Source organism: Mustela nivalis, assembly GCF_964662115.1.
Source record: "Mustela nivalis genome assembly, chromosome: 6".
Taxonomy (NCBI): Eukaryota; Metazoa; Chordata; class Mammalia; order Carnivora; family Mustelidae; genus Mustela; species Mustela nivalis.
In genome coordinates this window covers 25,448,222-25,468,836 of record NC_139025.1, presented here as the reverse complement: position 1 = coordinate 25,468,836, position 20,615 = coordinate 25,448,222, and positions in this window count along the sequence as shown.

The following is a 20,615-nucleotide window of genomic DNA, read 5'->3' as shown; positions in this document are numbered from 1 at the left end:
GCTGGAAATAATAATAATATATATACACACATATTTTTAAATATAAGATAAAATATAATTATATTACTAGTGGTATATATAATATACATCATAAATGTTGTATTTATGACAAGAAAGAGACAACGGGGCATACTAGCCACATGTCATTGATGTCTGAGGAGGGTGCATCATTATAACAAAGGGGTTAACTGGCCTTTGCATCAAGTGAAATGGATTTAGTGGTGAAAGTGGGAAAGAACTGTCATAGACTTAAATTACTCATAAAATAAGCATGGAATTAAAAATATAGAAAAATTCAAAAGGAGGATTTCTAGTTCAGGAACTCAGAACACAGGAAAGGAGAAAATAAAGCGGCTGCTCTGAAAGTTTTTATAGAGATGATTTGGTGGCTGGAGGTCACAAGACATGTTTAGAAAGGAACAGACATGAGAAATGAGGATTTATCTTGATTTTTGTTATGTAACATTTAATATACGTCTTCTTTTCCTCTTCAATGAACTCTTGAGCAAAATACACATTTCTCACTAAAAGCTTGGTGGAAGGGATTTGTTTTTTATGGCTGCATGAGGTACTGGATTCTTCTAAAATTCTGGAAGATTAGCACCGAATATAAACAGTGGCTGCCCATGTGAGAACAACACAGACAGGATCCGTGTAATTCATAGTCCAGCATTCCAATTTCATAAAATCTGCTTTGTTGAACTGGATAAAGTTATCACTGTGGTTGGAAAAAGACATTCAACAACCAATCTGATGTCTTAGGTTCTAAAATGACCAGAGGGGCGCCTGGGTGGCTCAGTGGGTTAAAGCCTCGGCCTTCTGCTCAGGTCATGATCCCGGGGTCCTGGGATCCAGCCCCGCATAGGGCTCTCTGCTCAGCAGGGAGCCTGCTTCCTCCTCTCTTCCTCTGCCTGCCTCTCTGCCTAGCTGTGATCTCTATCTGTCAAATAAATAAATAAAATCTTTAAAATAAAATAAAATGACCAGAATATCATTCTTTTTTACCAATTTCTTAGGCTAGATTTGTGGTACCACTCTTGCCTTCTACATCCAGACCCGGAGGCAGTAGGTTCAGTGGGTCTTCACTGAAGCTGCGGAGCCTCCCTCCAGCACCCGATCTCTTAGAAAATAAGTCCCTCATTATGCATTTCGCTGAATTGTATTACCCGCAGACACTGAATTTGTTCTCCATGGATCAGACATCTTCACTAATCTTTTTGGAATTTACATCCCAAAATATACATATACATCTCTCCTTCCTGAGAAATGGTGAGATAAAAGGAATGGGGCTCTGGTCATAAACCAGAAATGCAGAATCAACTGAAGAGCAGAGGGGAAGGAGGAAACAAACAAACAAACAAACAAAACCACAAGAGAAAAGAAGAGAAAAAAAAAAAAAAAGAGAGAAGCAAAGTGGTTGATAACCAAGAGGAAGAAAGGAGAGGTGCGCATAGAAAATAACTCGTGCAGAAAAGCTGCAAATTCTGGATTCTCCACTGTAGAGAGGTGTGCCCTGGCCGCAGCTTTCTGGAAGGGTATCTGGTATAGAGGGCTCTATGGAGTCTCTGAGATTAAAAAAATCACCTAGATTTGTTGGAAGTTTGTTGTCTAGAAGAGTGCTTCTAATATTGCAGCATTCATTGAGAGTCATTAAAAAAGGTAATAATTTTTGTTAGAAATATTATTATTTTCATAATCATTATTGTTATAAAAATATTTATTTATTCTCTGCTAAATACATAACTATTTCTAGGATAAAATATTTAATGGTATTTAATTACTCATCATAATTACATTGATATGGATTATCTGTGATCTGTCAGTAATTTATTGCTTTAGGAAGCCAATAGACCAAAGGTAGGTAGGTGTGTGTATGTGTATATGTGTGTGCATTTTAGAATATTTCAACGTGTAAGGAGATATTCTGAATTTAGTGTTCTGTGATTGAATTAATCAATATAGCCCTCACAGAATATATTCCTCCAGTATTCCCAATACACACTAAGAAAAACGATAACAATTTTCCAATGTAAGATAGCTTTTGTTAATGACACACACATAGCTTTTACTAAAGAAACATCATTGGTGTCAGGGTGTGATCATAATTAATAATTTCCTCTGCCTTTTCGTGTCTTAAAACCACTTCATTAAATTTTTACTTTTGCTATTCTTTCCTGGGGGAACAACAAAAACAAACAAAAAACACAGAAGCAGTAGGTGGTTTTCTTACATATATCAATGTCAGTCTAGAAAATTTACCACGTGTGGTCTAATCCCTCCAAATTTATTTATTTTTTTTTTAAAGATTTTATTTATTTTTTTATTTGACAGATAGAGATCACAAGTAGGCAGAGAGGCAGGCGGAGAGAGAGAGGAGGAAGCAGGCTCCCTGCTGAGCAGAGAGCCCGATGTGGGACTCGATCCCAGGACCCTGAGATCATGACCTGAGCCGAAGGCAGCGGCTTAACCCACTGAGCCACCCAGGCGCCCCTAATCCCTCCAAATTTAAATCGGCAATTCTGGATCTGAGCCGGACATATCAAGTCAAGATTTCCTGATGTTCCTCTTTCCCTAAGCCCTCCAGTGTCTTTTTTCTGCACCTATAGTCATTCATGTGTAGTGAGTTAAAAACAAAGGTTAATTTAGAAATACCAACTTCATGCTATTTATCCACCAAAGTTAAATATTGAATGAAACACACATGTACAAACAATAGTGGCCTTTTCCCTGTACAGTATAGGATGTGGTCAATCATTTGGCAATTCCATTTTGGTACACTATGAACTATTTATTTGTTAAGTCCAGTATTCTGGGTTGCCAAAGCTTGGAGAGAATTTTTTTTTTCCTTTTACAGGAAACTATTAAATTTATAGGACTTAATGTTTACTTCACAGTCAAACTTGTACTATTGTATTGATAAATATTTAATGGCATTGAACTCAGTGGTTATTGCTTTGTGCATTTCATTTAAATGATGTTTTATTACTTTAAAAGTGTAGCGTGGTCCGTTGAGGAAGGAAAAGAAGGGAGAAAAAATTTTTCTGACCAAAGATGACCTAGAACTCAATTTCAATTTGGAGCAGAGAGAGGAAAAGGAAAAACTACCAACCAAATATTTTTTGAGGTCCCGGCAGATTATGGTTTGACAAAGTTTCCATTCAGAAAAAACATCTGGAAAACTCTATGAAAAATTTCAGAATTGTTTAAGCTAAAAGACTCTTTTTTTAAATTTTTTATTTTTTATAAACATATATTTTTATCCCCAGGGTACAGGTCTGTGAATCACCAGGTTTACACACTTCACAGCACTCACCAAAGCACATACCCTCCCCAATGTCCATAATCCCACCCCCTAGCTAAAAGACTCTTACAATGCCACAGATTCTAAATTACTTTGAAAGAGAAATATAGACGGATGATGATGTAAATTCTGACATTTCTACAAATCATATTGCGTTAGTTTATTCAGTGGGAGATGGGTGGAGTAGGAAGAAAAGTGGATGTCAAATGAGAAGCGATTTCTGTAATAGAGAAAGTGGGTATTTGGGTAAATGAATAAAAGGAAACAGCAATCTCTGAATGAAAAAGGACACTCTGGTTGTCTTTTATAAATAAGATTGAGCTTATAAAAAAAAAAAAATACATCCCACAGTAAAATAAAAACAGATAGTGTTTTTGCAGCGGGCAGCTTTACAGTTCAAGAGAGTAGTTGCTCATTTTTCATCTATGAAGACCCCTTTTAGATGCTAAAGAACTTTTTAGATCCACAATATTGTTCATGTCCTATTGGTGTTTGAGAAAATGACTGAAAACTATTGTAAATGTATTGACACCTTAAAACATTAAGTGCACATGTGCACACATGCACACACACACACACACACACACACACACAATCAAGTAATATAAGCAACCAACCAAGCAAGATAAAGCATGGTAAAAAATAGACATGCCAGAGACCTGACGACAGTGCCAATCTATGAAGAGTACTAAAATAATACTTTAATAAATAAAAATAGTTAGCCAGGTAACTCAGATTAAGACTGATTTGTCAAATCTCATTGAATTTTAAGTCAGTCCAACTTTGCTTGCAGCAGATAGAACCCTCAAGCAGAAATTTTGGAACTCCTTTCAAGTGCCCCAAGGCTCCACTTAACAGGAAATAAATACTGAACAATTGGAAAAAAAAAAAAAATGAAACCTTGAGGACTCAGTTGCTCAACTCAAGGCTCCCCAGGGACATCAGTTTCTCCTTCCAGCAGAATATACATGTGTTAAATACAGTAATGTTTTTCAAAGTTCAGTACATTGTATGCATAGAGAGTCAAAGATTCTTTATATTTAACCCTTTGCTCACTTCTGATGGACCTGCAGTCCACAGATTAGGAATAACTAAATTAGCCAATAGACTTTTAGAATTCAATGGCCCTCAGGAGTTCAACCACCCATTTTGGTCTTAATGTCAAAATTTCACTTGGTCCCATTTGTCAAGAGACCTCGTTATAACCTAGTATTTAGCCTCAGATTCTCAATTGCTTCCTACTGACATCTTGTAATAAATCACTCCTTTCATGAGTTAGCTTGAGTGGGCCTTGACCCTGCTCCCAAGGAGACTTAACTGGGTCAACCTTTTTGGTTCTTCATACGTAGAGCCATTTTCCCTAACAAACTAGGAAAAAAAAAAAAGATGTGCTTGTACCCAGTCACACAATGCTCAAAGCTTAGTTGTCCAATCGAATTTTGGCTATCAAATTTTTTCCTTCACTTGCTTACCTTTGATCCCAATTCAACTTTTATGTAGACTGGATGTATTGTCTTTCCCTCAAATCCTGTGGGTTTGCTTTTACCTTTATGGATTTATGAAAGCAGAAGTGAGTGTTCCAATACATTGTCACTTAAGATTACATATGTTACTCTAAATATAAATGACATATTTGACAGGACTATCATACACATTAGCAAAGACAGGTTTCTGGCTTGGGCATCTCAGCAGACTATCAGCTTTGCCATTGCTTCAAAGGCACTGATGTTTTAGTTGCTAGATGCTATCATTTGGTCATAGAAATACAGCCAAAATAGTGAACTGAGAGGACAGTGTGAAGATGAAATGAAACATAGATCATTATTCCATGGCCTTTCCAATTACTGCAGCTATATTTTATAGTTCCTGAATAATAAGAAAGTTGTCACTCAAAATGTTAATTGGCAACATTCTCATAGGAGAGTCCAAATATGTCAAATAACTTTTTTCTTCAATCATTAGAGAAAAAAATTTGGAAGTTGTAATAATTCCAAATGTATATACATCAAAATTCATAAAACAAAATTGACAGTACAAAGGGAGGATAAGGACACATCTACAATCCTACTTTGAGATTTTAATATTCTATCAGTAATTGAAAGAACACCCAGACAAAAGCACATATAAGAGAAATAAAAATTATGTATTTGAATTTCATTAACACTTAACATTGCCATACAAATTGAAATAAAATGTTTATACAATATTCTACCCAATAACTGCAGAATACATATCTATGTCAAATTATACATGGAACATTAGCCAAAATAGATCATATGTTTCTGAATTTTTAAAAAATCCAATACCCTTCAAAAGATTAAAATTTTATTGGCTGTGCTTTCTTAACAAAGAGGAATTAAATTAGAAATCAATATAGAAGATGGAAAAGTAAAATATTTGAAACATTAAATATTAAAAGTAATATATTTGGAAATTAAAGCAACCACTTATAAACGGTGTACAAAAAAATCACAAGAAGTTGTATATGATAATGAATTGTAATTCAGATATAGCTTATCACAATTCATGAGATACATATAAAAGCATAAGTGAAGTACAACCTGAAGGCCATATCCAATTAGCTGCCTATTTTTATAGATAAAGTTTTATGGGAATACAGCCTAAACATTCATTTACATACTGTCTATGGCTATTTTCATATCATATGAGTAGTGGTGACAGACTATATGGCTTATAAAGCGCAAAATATTTACTATCGGAATCTTTATTGAAAATGTTTACTGGCCCTTGATATAAAGCAGTGGTTAAAGGGAAATAATTTTTAAGAATTTAAGAAAGAAGATTCTAAGAAACCATGAATCAAGGTATCTACATTCTTAAGTTAGAAAAAAAAAGAAATAGAGAGAGACAGACAGAATTAGATCTAAAGTAGGTGGAAAGAAGGAAATAAAGATAAAAATTGATCAATGAAGTAGGAAAAAGTCAAAGTAAAATAGCAAAGTCCCATTGCTTCTGAAAACGCTAATACAATTAATAAGCCAGTTAAGTATAATAGTATATAACTTATAATTCAGTTTATATGTTATATATTCTGTATATAAATAAATAAAAGCACAAAATTTACTTATATAATATATATAAAATGTATTATTACGTAACATAATATATGGCCTACTAATAACAGTAACAAAATAAACTCATAGCTATGAAATAGAGAAACCACAAATTACCAATATCAGAAATGAGTTAAAGGATGGAAGGGACAATAAAGAGTCATTATAAATAATTTTATGCCCATAAATTCTACAATTTAGATGAAGCAGAAAATTTTCCTGAAAAACAGAACTTGCCAAAATAGAAAAAATATGAAAAATATTCCTATAAATGCAATATTTATTAAGAATTTGAATTTGTTATCATGAGCTATCTTAACAAAAAACTCCAGGAACTCATGGTTTCACTGGTTAAATCTATCAAACATTTTAAAAAGATATGTCATAAAGATATGTCATACAAAAGCTACACAAACTCAGAAAATAGAGGAGTGAAATAATTCCCCACCACCTTTTATAAGGCCAGAATGGCTCAGATCAAGATCATGAAAAGATATTGCACAAAAATAAAGTTATAAGGGTGCTGCCTGGGGGGCACAGTTGTTTAAGTGTCTGACTCTTGGCTTTGGCTCAGGTTGAGATTTCAGGGTCATGGGATCAAGCTTCGCATTGGGGTCTGTGTTAAGCATGGAGTCTGCTTAAGATTCTTTCCTTCCTGTTCTGCCCCTCCACCATCTCTTTTTCTGTCTCAAATAAATAAACCTTTAAAATAAATAAGTGAGTAAGTAAGTAAGTAAGTAAGTAAATACAATTGTATACAAATATTTTCTCAGAAGCACAGACACAGGAATATTTAAAAATTAGCAAATCAAGTTCAACAGCACAAAAGATATTACATTATAACCAATAAGGTCCTTTTGGATTTAACATTTTAAAATCAATCAGTGTAAGTCACCAAATTAATAAAACAAGAAAAAAATTCTAAAATATATTTGAAAATATCTAATGGACATTACCCATTAAAAATTCTTGATGAAATAAGAGAAAGGAACTTCCTAAAATGGATAAAGCATATCTACAGAAATTCCACATCCTAATAAGGAAATGTGAAATTGTTTCCACTATGTTCAGGAACAATGGAAGCCTGTTCATCTCACTATATTTTATCAACATTAGATGGAGATCCTAGCCACTGCAATAAGGTAAGAAAAATAAACAAAATGTGGTCAGGTTGGAAAGGACTAAATCAAACAGCTTTTACCTGAAAATAATAAAATTGTTGAAATATATAACCTTAGGTAATTTCTAAGAAGAATAAAAACTACAAATAATACATGATTTTAGCAAGATAGTGTAGTACATATCACTATTCAAAATTTAAATTTATTTTTACATACTAGCTGGAAACAATTAGAAAAATAAATAAAACATTCATATGAGAAACATAAAATACCTACAAATACATTATCAAAATATGCATAACCTCAAACTTGAAACTATATAACTTTGAACAGAGAAATTAAAGAAAACCAGAATATATGGAGAGATATGCTGAGTTGTTGGATTGGAATATTTAATACTACATTAACAGCAATTTTCCCTAAATCGATTTACAGATTTAATACAATCCCTCCCAAAAAATCTTCATAATCTAATTTTATAGAAACTGAAGAGGATTCTAGTCAGATGGTGTTGGGCTTGAAATCATCAAAATGTCAAGATGGCTTATTTATGTATCTGGTGCCTCATCTAGTATGGAACACCTACCCACTGGTTGGGCATTTACCTGGAATGCCTGACATCTTTCCCTGGTTAATTTATTTTTTCTTGCACCTTGGTTTTTTCACATAGCCAGATTTCTAAAGTCAAATAAGTGATCCGGAAAAACCAGGTGGAGCTGTACAGCTTTTATGAACTAGACCCAGAAATAATAGTGGGTCATCTTGGACATGTTCAACTGTTTAAAAAAAAAAAAAGTGCATCACTAGGCTAGACAAAAAACAAAAGGGCAATTATACAGGTACATGGAGGCTTAAAGGAGTGGTTCTTGGGGGAGGGAAGAATTTTATAATTGACTCCCACATTTATAAAGCTAATAAGGGACTGGACTAGAGTCTTAATTTTCATTTGATGATTTCCATAGTCAATACTTCTAAACAGTGTATTTTGCCTATCTACTTCTTTTTAAAAGTTTAATTTCTCTTACATTTATTAAGAAATTTCTTTATCTATTTTACTGCATTTTGGAAGAGAGGATGGCTAGTTTTACATATCAAGTTGTTTAGGCTATAATATTTAATTTATTGTTATTTAATCAAAAACTTATCTAGATGTTGCTGTGAAGGTATTTTATAGATATAGTTAATATCTATAATCAGTTAACATTAGAGAAAGATTACCCTCCATGCTGTGGGTAGGGTTCATCCACTCAGTTGAAAGTTCTGAAACATAAAATCTGAAGTTTCCCAGAGAAGAAATTCCCTTAAGACTGCCTCATCAAATTCTGAGTTTCTAGTTTGCTGTCCTACCCTATGTATTTCACACTTGCCAGCCCTTACAATGATGCAAGTCAATTCCTTAAAATACATTTCTCATTATACACACACACAAATATGCACAATAGTTATACAAGTATTATTATACATAAGACACACAATATTTATACATGTAATCATTATATATAATGAATTTATACATGTATTAAAATATATTATTATAAAAACTCATATGTGTGTATTCCTACACAATATACATAAATACACATATATCTTTATATAATATGTATATATACATTTATATAATGTATATATACATTTATACAATGCATATATACATTTATATACATTATATATAAATGTATGTATATATTATATGAAATATAGTATTATACAAATGTGTGTATATGTATGTGTGTGTGTGTGTACGTGTGTGTGTGTATAAAATGTGTATATGTATGTATACAGATATCCTATTGATTATATTCTCTGGAGAACCTTGAATGATGTAGGAGGTATATACATGGCCTAGAAAGGAAAGGCATTTAACTAGATTTAGCTTGTGGGTCTAAACTGCCCATGTTTTGTAAATTCCCACTGTTCTTGTAACCTTTCCATTTTTATTATTATTTAATTGAATTGAATTTAAATTCAATTATCCAACATATAGTACATCATTAGTCTCAGATGTGGTGTTTAATAATTAATGAGTTTTGTATCATATCCAGTGCTCATCACATCACACTTCCTCCTTAATGCCCATTATCCAGTTATCGCATCCCCTCACCTAACTTCCCTCTAGCAACCCTCAATTTGTTTCCTAGAGTTAAGGGTCTCTCGTGGTTTTTCTCCTTCTTTGATAACTTCTAATTCAGTTTTCCCTCCCTTTTCCTATGATCCTCTGCACTGTTTCTTATATTCCACTTATGAGTGAAAGCATATGATAATTGCCTTTCTCCAATTGACTTATTTTGGTCAGCATAATACCCTCCAGTTCCATCCATGTTGATGTAAATGGTAAGTATCCATCCTTTCTGATGGCTGAGTAATATTCCATTGTATATACATATACCACATCTTCTTTATCCATTCATCTGTTGATGAACATCTTGGCTCTTTCCACAGTTTGGCTGCTGTGGACATTGATTCTGTAAACATTTCAGAGCAGGTGCCCCATCAGATCACTACATTTGTATCTTTGGGGTAATTTTCTAGTACTATAATTATTGGGTAATAGGGTACCTCTATTTTTAGCTTCTTGAAGAACCTCGATACTGTTTTCCAGAGTTACTGTACCAGCTTGCATTCCCACTAACAGTGTAAGAAGGTTCCCCTTTCTCTGCATCCTCACCAGCATTTCTTGCTTCCTGTTTTGTTAATTTTAGCTCTTCTGACCTCTGTGCGATGATATTTCATTGTGATATTGACTTGTATATCCTTGATGCTAAGTGATCTGGAGCATTTTTTCATTATGTCTGTTGGTCATTTGTCTGTCTTTGGAGAAATGTGCGCTCATGTCTTCTGCCCATTTCTTAACTAGACTTTAGAGGTTTTTTGGGGTGTTGAGTCTTCATAGATCTTGGATACTATCCCTTTACCTGATATGTCATTTTCAAATATCTCAATCCATTCCATAGGTTGTCTTTTAGTTTTGTTGACTCTTCCTTTGCTGTGCAGAAGCTTTCAAGTGCTTTTAGGGACTGATTCCAAGTCTCTCTCTCTCTCTCTCTAAGATTTATTTATTTTTATTTTTGAGAGATAGAGAAAAGAGGGGCAGAGGAAGAGAAAGTATCCTCAGGCAGACTCCCACTGAGCACAGAACCCAATGCCCACCTCAATCCCCAGACCCTGAGATCACAACCCGAACCATAATCAAGGGTGGCAGGCTCAACTGACTGAACCATCCAGGCACCCCGCCAAGTCTCTTTAAAACTTAGAAAATAAAAGGAGATTATACGCCATTCATACTAAAAAAACATTTGAATAGGGTGATATCTTTATTAAACCAAACATCCAAAATTCCATTGTGTGTATAACAAGCTGAACAAACAGAAATGAAGCACAACAAAAAAGTAAAAGATGTGTGATTTGGCATTAACACAACACAGAAAAACAGGATGCAGCCATGACAATATCCTATCTGTCTAAAAGTACCTTTGTTAGTTTAGGCAAATCCATTCAAAAGCTTAATCTAATTAGAATGTAGTTTTGTATGGCTTTTTTGGTGATATACACTGGAGGGAATAGAGGGTACTGCTAGAGCTTTGGAGCTTTTGCATTAAGCTCCAGCTGGGGCCAGCACACACTGTCCAAAAGATGAACTTCAAATAATTAAATGATTTCCATATGTTTGTTTGTATATAGTCTTCAAATTCAGGTTTTGCCATCTTGTTCCAAGCCCACAGCTTAAGACACTGTTGGCTCAGTGCTCAATGGAGACTCATGATTGGAAATCATGAAATATTCTAAAATTGAATGATTTAAGGAAATATATAAAACTACAACAGTCAGTTCTTTTCATTTGATCTGCAAGATGGAGTCCTTCCTAAGTATGATACCATTGGACTGATTTTAGGTTAGTGAACTCTCATTAGGTTTTGGGTTTTTGAAAACAGTTTGAGGAATAAAATTGAAAAAAAATGGCATTTCATCGAAAATTAAAGGAAAGTAAAAGCAGCTCTGTGTTTCTCAAAAAAAAAGCTCAGGGATTCACTGACTCTTTAGAGTAAAATATATTTTCTACTTACAGAGAGCATACTCACCATTAAATTTGAATATCTTATTTGAAATTTCTTCAAAAAGAGAATGATTGTGTTGTTTTTTTTTTTTTTAACTTTTTATTTTTTATAAACATATATTTTTATCCCCAGGGGTACAGGTCTGTGAATCACCAGGTTTACACACTTCACAGCACTCACCAAAGCACATACCCTCCCCAATGTCCATAATCCCACCCCCTTCTCCCAAACCCCCTCCCCCCAGCAACCCTCAGTTTGTTTTGTGAGATTAAGAGTCACTTATGGTTTGTCTCCCTCCCAATCCCATCTTGTTTCATTTATTCTTCTCCTACCCACTTAAGCCTCCATGTTGCATCACCACTTCCTCATATCAGGGAGATCATATGATAGTTGTCTTTCTCTGCTTGACTTATTTCGCTAAGCATGATACGCTCTAGTTCCATCCATGTTGTCGCAAATGGCAAGACTTCATTTCTTTTGATGGCTGCATAGTATTCCATTGTGTATATATACCACATCTTCTTGATTCATTCATCTGTGGATGGACATCTAGGTTCTTTCCATAGTTTGGCTATTGTGGACATTGCTGCTATAAACATTCGGGTGCACGTGCCCCTTTGGATCACTACGTTTGTATCTTTAGGGTAAATACCCAATAGTGCAATTGCTGGGTCATAGGGCAGTTCTATTTTCAACATTCTGAGGAACCTCCATGCTGTTTTCCAGAGTGGCTGCACCAGCTTGCATTCCCACCAACAGTGTAGGAGGGTTCCCCTTTCTCCACATCCTCGCCAGCATCTGTCATTTCCTGACTTGTTGATTTTAGCCATTCTGACTGGTGTGAGGTGATATCTCATTGTGGTTTTGATTTGTATTTCCCTGATGCCGAGTGATATGGAGCACTTTTTCATGTGTCTGTTGGCCATCTGGATGTCTTCTTTGCAGAAATGTCTGTTCATGTCCTCTGCCCATTTCTTGATTGGATTATTTGTTCTTTGGGTGTTGAGTTTGCTAAGTTCTTTATAGATTCTGGACACTAGTCCTTTATCTGATATGTCGTTTGCAAATATCTTCTCCCATTCTGTCAGTTGTCTTTTGATTTTGTTAACTGTTTCCTTTGCTGTGCAAAAGCTTTTGATCTTGATGAAATCCCAATAGTTCATTTTTTCCCTTGCTTCCCTTGCCTTTTGCGTTGTTCCTAGCAAAAGATCAGCAAGGAAATAAAGGCCTTAAACGACACACTGGACCAGATGGACATCACAGATATATTCAGAATATTTCATCCCAAAGCAACAGAATACACATTCTTCTCTAGTGTACATGGAACATTCTCCAGAATAGATCACATCCTCGGTCCTAAATCAGGACTCAACCGGTATCAAAAGATTGGGATCATTCCCTGCATATTTTCAGACCACAATGCTCTAAAGCTAGAACTCAACCACAAAAGGAAGTTTGGAAAGAACCCAAATACATGGAGACTAAACAGTATCCTTCTAAAGAATGAATGGGTCAACCGGGAAATTAAAGAAGAATTGAAAAAAATCATGGAAACAAATGATAATGAAAATACAACAGTTCAAAATCTGTGGGACACAATAAAGGCAGTCCTGAGAGGAAAATATATAGCGGTACAAGCCTTTCTCAAGAAACAAGAAAGGTCTCAGGTACACAACCTAACCCTACACCTAAAGGAGCTGGAGAAAGAACAAGAAAGAAACCCTAAGCCCAGCAGGAGAAGAGAAATCATAAAGATCAGAGCAGAAATCAATGAAATAGAAACCAAAAAAAAATAGAAAAAATCAACGAAAGTAGGAGCTGGTTCTTTGAAAGAATTAATAAAATTGATAAACCCCTGGCCCGACTTATCAAAAAGAAAAGAGAAAGGACCCAAATAAATAAAATCATGAATGAAAGAGGAGAGATCACAACTAACACCAAAGAAATACAAACTATTATAAGAACATACTATGAGCAACTCTACGGCAATAAATTTGACAATCTGGAAGAAATGGATGCATTCCTAGAAACATATAAACTACCACAACTGAACCAGGAAGAAATAGATAGCCTGAACAGACCCATAACCAGTAAGGAGATTGAAACAGTCATTAAAAATCTCCAAACAAACAAAAGCCCAGGGCCAGATGGCTTCCCGGGGGAATTCTACCAAACATTTAAAGAAGAACTAATTCCTATTCTCCTGAAACTGTTCCAAAAAATAGAAATGGAAGGAAAACTTCCAAACTCATTTTATGAGGCCAGCATCACCTTGATCCCAAAACCAGACAAGGATCCCACCAAAAAAGAGAGCTATAGACCGATATCCTTGATGAACACAGATGCAAAAATACTCAACAAAATACTAGCCAATAGGATTCAACAGTACATTAAAAAGATTATTCACCACGACCAAGTGGGATTTATTCCAGGGCTGCAAGGTTGGTTCAACATCCGCAAATCAGTCAATGTGATACAACACATCAATAAAAGAAAGAACAAGAACCATATGATACTTTCAATAGATGCTGAAAAAGCATTTGACAAAGTACAGCATCCCTTCCTGATCAAAACTCTTCAAAGTGTAGGGATAGAGGGCACATACCTCAATATCATCAAAGCCATCTATGATTGTGTTTTTTAATCAGCACTTATTGTGTGACTAGATAGAATTTAATGAAATATTGCAGATCTGTTGGAACATATGGAAGGAAGTGCTATATCAAAGAGGTTACAAGTCAGAGCTATATACACATGTGTGTGCATATCCTTTTATGTATAAAAGATACAAACATTGACATGATTACCTTAAGGTCTATGCACTATGCTCTCCCTCCTACCTTCCATCTGTTTAATGCAGGGACCTCTCTCTATAGTTATTATAAGAACTATGATCTCTCCTTCCCTTATGTCAGTGATTGACAAAATAAGGCGAGGGACAAACCTAGCCTGCCAGCTGATTTTGTAAATGAAATATTTTGGGACAAAGCCATGACCATTTGTTTTTGTATTGTCTCTGTATGCTTTTGCTCTGCAGAACAGAATTTAGAGTTGTGACAAAGATGGTATGTCCTGCAAGCCAGAAATATTTACTATCTGATCCTTCACAGAGAAGAGTTTGCCAACTCACTTCATACTGATAAAGTGATTAATGGAGCATCATATAATTTGATCCACTAATTCACTCCTATATACACTACTGAGCTTTCACTGTCTTTCGAAAGTATGTTATACAATACAAAGATGACACCAAAACTGACCCTAAAGATCATATGTTCCATAGAGAAATAGTGATGAAATTATACAACTACATCTTAGTATGATAGATGCTACCTGAAGCAGGTTTAAAATTTACAAGAGAGAAAATGGAGCAACTAACAGTATAGGAGCTGGGAAGTGATGATATTTAATCCTATAGCATTCACTGAAGGGTTGTGAGAAGTTAGAGAAGTCTTTTAGGAAAGGAATAAGCATGGTCACATTAGCATCTCAAAATAATTCAGGCAAACATTTAAGGATTGACAGGGGTGAAGAGTAGAAAAAGAGTAAAATGAGAATATAAACTAAGAATATTTTAGTGGGAAGATATAGAAACTCAACTTGACAGGGTGCCTGTGTGACTCAGTCATTAAGCATCTGCCTTCGGCTCCGGTCATGATCCCGGAGTCCTGAGATCGAGATCGAGCCCAGCATTGGGCTCCCTGCTCAGTGGGAAGCCTGCTTCTCCCTCTCCTACTCCCCTTGCTTGCATTCCCTCACTCTCTGTCTCTCTCTCTATCAAATAAATAAATAAAATATTTTAAAAAGTAAAAGCAGAAGAAACCGAACTTGGATTGACTTTGATCAGCCTCATTCATTTGGGAGGCCATCCACAGATCCAGGTCTGTATTTCCCCACTTCAATGTTCTCAGTAATGGAAAACTTCTCCTTCCCCATTGTTCTAGTTAAATTAACCTAACTCATTTGCCAGACTTTGACCTCATGCCATCCTAAACCAATCACCATGCACTGACCTGAGGGAGACAGGAATTATTTTCACATAATTGAGTTTGAAGTAATAGCAGTAACATAAAAAAATAAATAAAACATAAAAAATAACAGTAACATATATTAACCCTATAAAGTTTTATCAAGGTTTATTTTACTTCATCCTTGATCTTCTGCTTATTCATTCATTAATTATATATTGTTTGAATGTTACTTGGTGCCAGGGACTGAGTGGATGGAAATGCAGGGGGTGGAGAAGCTTCCTATGCCTTCAAAAATCTCTTTGTCTAATAAGTAACTGAAAAATCCAAGTGAATAAAGAGAAAGAGTAGGTAAATAAAGAGATAGGCAAGCTTGGGGTGCTATGAGAATATAGGAGAACAAAATAGGGACCTAGGGATTATCAGGAGTGCTCCCCATCAATAGAACTGCCCAAAGTGAGACTTGAAGGGGAGTAGAATTCAGCCAGAGCAAAGAAAGAAGTAAGTTGTAATAGACAGAAGGGAAATGTGCAAATCCTTAGCAGTCAGGCCAGTCCAAAGGGGAAGGTAGACATGAGGAGAGATGAAATTCAAGACATTAGCCAAATGGTGGAGACATTTGGTGGGAGACAAAAGTTCAAGACATTATGATCAAGAACTTAAACTTTATTTTGAGGGAAATTTGGATCAATTGAATAATTTTAGGTTGGCAGGGCATCCTGATTTGATTTGCCCTTTAGAACAAGCATTCTATGACATGGAGATGGGTCAGTGGCTCTTGGCCTCTCATTTCAAGTGAAAAATAACCACGTAGAGAGATAGACTGTTTAATTTCAACTTAAAGAATGGATAGATTCAAAGCAGGCACAGTACAGCTATCCCTCCACTCATATTGTAACCACTCTGAACCTCAGCTGGTTTCCTCTGCATAAGAGGAATAATAATATTTCTTGCTTTATAGGGTTGTTGTGGAAACAAGTGAGATAATGTAATGCAAAAATTCTGTAATAAACCCAAATGCATAGGCATTGTTCAATAAACTGCCACTATTTTATGGTCATCATTATTACAAGTAGTTGTTCCATGAAGCTCATAGGCATCCTATCTTATGAAGGTATATAGGCACTGAGATCCTCTGTAAGAGGGACAGGGGACAGACTGAGAAAGAGCAAAGGTAAGAGCAACAATGAAAGAGATGTTGCTCTGTCTCAGAGAATGCGGGGGATATTATCTCAATTGATAGGAGAATCTTTACAAACTCTGCCATAAATAAACATTATTCTTACAGTTGGCAAAATATAGCAACCTCTGGGGTGGAATGAAGCAGCTGTTTAACAAAGCACAGTTCTCAGCAGGGGGAAAAGAGTACTTTAGTCAACCAAAACCATAGGTACTGGTGTTAATCAAAATGTATTTCAGGTAAAGATCATAATGTGTGTTTTCACAGCATTAATTAAGAAAGCAAACTATTATCTGGAGGCAAATTAAAATGAAGAAGTTGTTCTATTAAAACTTCTATGGTGCAACCATTACCCAAAACTAGTCTCATAGACTCAAGGAGGAAATAAGGGATATGAAAAAAGCAGATCATATATACCCACAGGGATGCAAGATTGCGTAGTTTTATAATTTTCACTAATGAGAGAAGAGCCACTTGGTTTTATAAAGCAAATCAAGGAAGCATATTGATCATTCAGGTTGTTTCCCAGTCCCCAAAGAATCTAGCAAAAGTTATTTTGGTTTAACAAGACTTCTTTAAGAGAGAAATGGCTTTAGTCAAAATGTTCCTTTCTTTTCTCGGATGTTTTCTGCATTCCTATTTGTGTCTGTACCTCAACCACAACATGCCTTATGGATAAATTCCCTCCTTTAAATGAGATGCACATGGGAGGCTTAGAGGGTTAAGCCTCTGCCTTCGGCTCAGGTCATGATCTCAGAGTCGTGGGATCGAGCCCCACATCAGGCTCTCTGCTCAGTAGGGAGCCTGCTTCCCCCTCCCTCTCTGCCAGTCTCTCTGCCTCCTTGTTATCTCTCTCTCTTTGTCAAATAAATAAATAAAATCTTTAAATGAGATGCACAAAGACCAATATGGACATGTGGCTGGCCTTATCTTAAACAAGGTGGAGAACTGATATGTCGAATGATTTGAAACGTGTCAGAAATCCTTAGCAATGCTCACCAACACACCTGAAATTCCTCTATTTTGGTGGGCTACACAGTAAACGGTTAGGATTCTTTACTTTTCTTTTTCCTTTCCTTAAAAAAAAAAAAAAAGTCAAAAACTCTGAAGATGTTTCCAGGAATACAATGATAATGCAATTATCCCTGGAAGAGAAAATATAATAATATGTTCCATAGGGCAATTTCATTGACTTGATCTCTTTCCTTTTTGCCGAAAAGAATGTGGCCAGTAGTGAGCATATAGACAAAGGGAGAAATTAAAGGAAAGACCCAGAATGAGGAAACACAGTCTTTGAGAAAGAAGCACTCTTACCTCTGTCCCTTCAGTTAGAGATGTCTGATAAGACTCTTATGAAAACATGATTAAAGAAGAAATAATATAGCAGGCAACCATACAACTTATTTCTTGTACATGCCTATCAAGGAATTTCAAACATGCCACTGGAGTTGAGATTTGGGAGGAAACTCTTAAATTCAGACATCCCAAGGGAACTCTCAGTCTGCTTATTAATGCCTGATTTACTCATTTTTTCTGGTCACTTGTCTTGCAAAATAAATTGTCTTTGCTTTTTTCATATTATTCTTGACCACCCTAAAGAAGTCTTAAATTATTAATAATACCATAATATATTTGATAATTCCTACATATTTCATGTGAATTTATCCTTGACTTTAATTCTTCTCTCTTTTTCCATGTCATGAACTGTTCCCATTTTGATTAATGTTTTCTCTAGAGGTCACAACAGAATAGAAGTCAGAGGTGACTGTCATCCTCACAAAGCATAATCTTAACTCTGGATTCCTCTGATCTCTTTAAACAAATGCAACTGGCCAAGTCTTCTGCATACTTAAAATGATTCCCACCACCCTCTTGAATCATGAAGCATACCACACTTACAAATATAAATGAAAGAAGAAACAAAGAACCAAGAAATATTGTCTAGCTCCACTTGCTGATTTCAGCTGGCTAGAAAAAGAACAAAGGCTTCCGGTTTCCAGGGTACTTGTCTTAACTAATAGACACAACTACGTTAATACATAATGCAGATGAAAACAATAGGAAGAAGGGTCAATATGGCCACCCTTCCTTCTCTGCATTCTGACACTTCAACTGGGCAGGGATCCACCTGCACGGCCATATGTCAGCACAGCTGAGAACTGAAAAGCTCTTCTCTTTGACCTCCTGGGATTTCTATATCAGATGGGATTGAGCTGAAGGCAACAGCTGGCTTGCAGATGTGCACGATTACCCACATTTAACCAGCTTGGACACAGGCAGAGACATCTTTGAATGTCTACCCAATTCCATGTGGTCAATCAAAGGCCTTTGGTCTGTTGGGATGTCTCTGGAACCTGTGTCTTTCCTTTGCTCACAGGCTGATGGAAACAGACTAAGGGGGATTTTAGATGTGGTGAGGGTTACATGAGGGCCTGATACTGGGTCAGTATTGGGAATCAAGTCAGAAGGGTAATGGGTGGGATGACAGTCCTGGAATGCAAGCATAGCCTGCTGTTTTACAAGCACATACTTAGGAAGATGGAATCTCATTGAAAGAAAATGAGACAAGACCTGGCTCATGTGGCTGGCAATTACTGTGAACTAAGAATTACATAGCATGAGAGGCAAAGTTACACACCTAACAATCACTGGAGAATAAACAGAGCAGTTTTTTTAAATGTATGCACATAACTTAGTCCATATTGTCTTACAGCGTACAAGGCAAAAAGTACACGCTATGTTGATCTTTTCTGGAATCCTCTTGCCTGACCTAGACACAGGCAGGCTCACCAGACAGAAATCTGAAATCTAATATTAGAAACAGGCCACTTTCAGTTTGTACATACTTTAAAATTTGGGTTTAAGTTACTGGAAAGTGATAGTTTTTATCTTTTTAAACGAATTGCACTAAAATGGATTCAGAAGGGACTCGGAGCAAGAGTAAGCACAGTGCTAGGTAGTACTGGATTCCCCACCATCTGTGTGTGCTCCATGTCAGTCTCTGATCAGCAATCTAACAACTGCATCACCCCCAACACTGGTGAGGGATTTGGTTAGCCCCGCAATTACTCAGTGAGATTGGCATGCTGCTCCTTGGTGCTTAGGAAAGACTGGTTCTGAGCTGCCATCTGACTGTGGATGTGATTAGTCACACAGCCCTCACAGGAAACTTATAATTCCCACTTTAACACTTTGCTGTTGAAGATAGAAATTCTGTAATAAGTTAAAAACTTATTTTCATTTGTTCTCTTAATTTCTACTATTGGCTTGATAAAATTGTTAACCTTTTGCAAGGAAAACTTCAAAACATATAGCTTGCTGTATAATTAAGAAAAAATCCTAAAGAAAGGTTTTATGTAAAGCATTCAAAATAAATGTATTGAATTGAAAAAATCCATAACATACATGTATGCCAAAATATATATTTTTTAAATACACTTACACAAAAAGCCCCGTTCTTGTATAGCAGGTTCTAAAATGGGAGACAAATATAAATACACGGGAAAACATATCATAGTGGCTAATGCAATAGCTATACTAAATAATCACAAATTATCAAAGAAATAAAGAATATATGACACAATTGAACCTGATCGTGGTGCCTACGAGGTATCTTTCTACATTCCAGACTTATAATAATGTGTTTTTGTCTATTAGATACCTGCAAAACTTTGAAAGATCCACTAATTCCTTGAATTTCACCTATATATATCATTCTCTCCCATAGTCCTTGCCCATGCCTCAGGAAATCGGAAGCATCTAGGAAAAAACATCAATAGAAATGGAGTTGCACAGCATGGAGGGACCTTCCTCATGCATGGCTGGATCCCACTTGATTGAGGAGAAAGAATACCTAGCAATGTAAATCTCCATGCACAGCTTCTGATTTGGTCCATGAATTATAGATGGACTTGTGAGG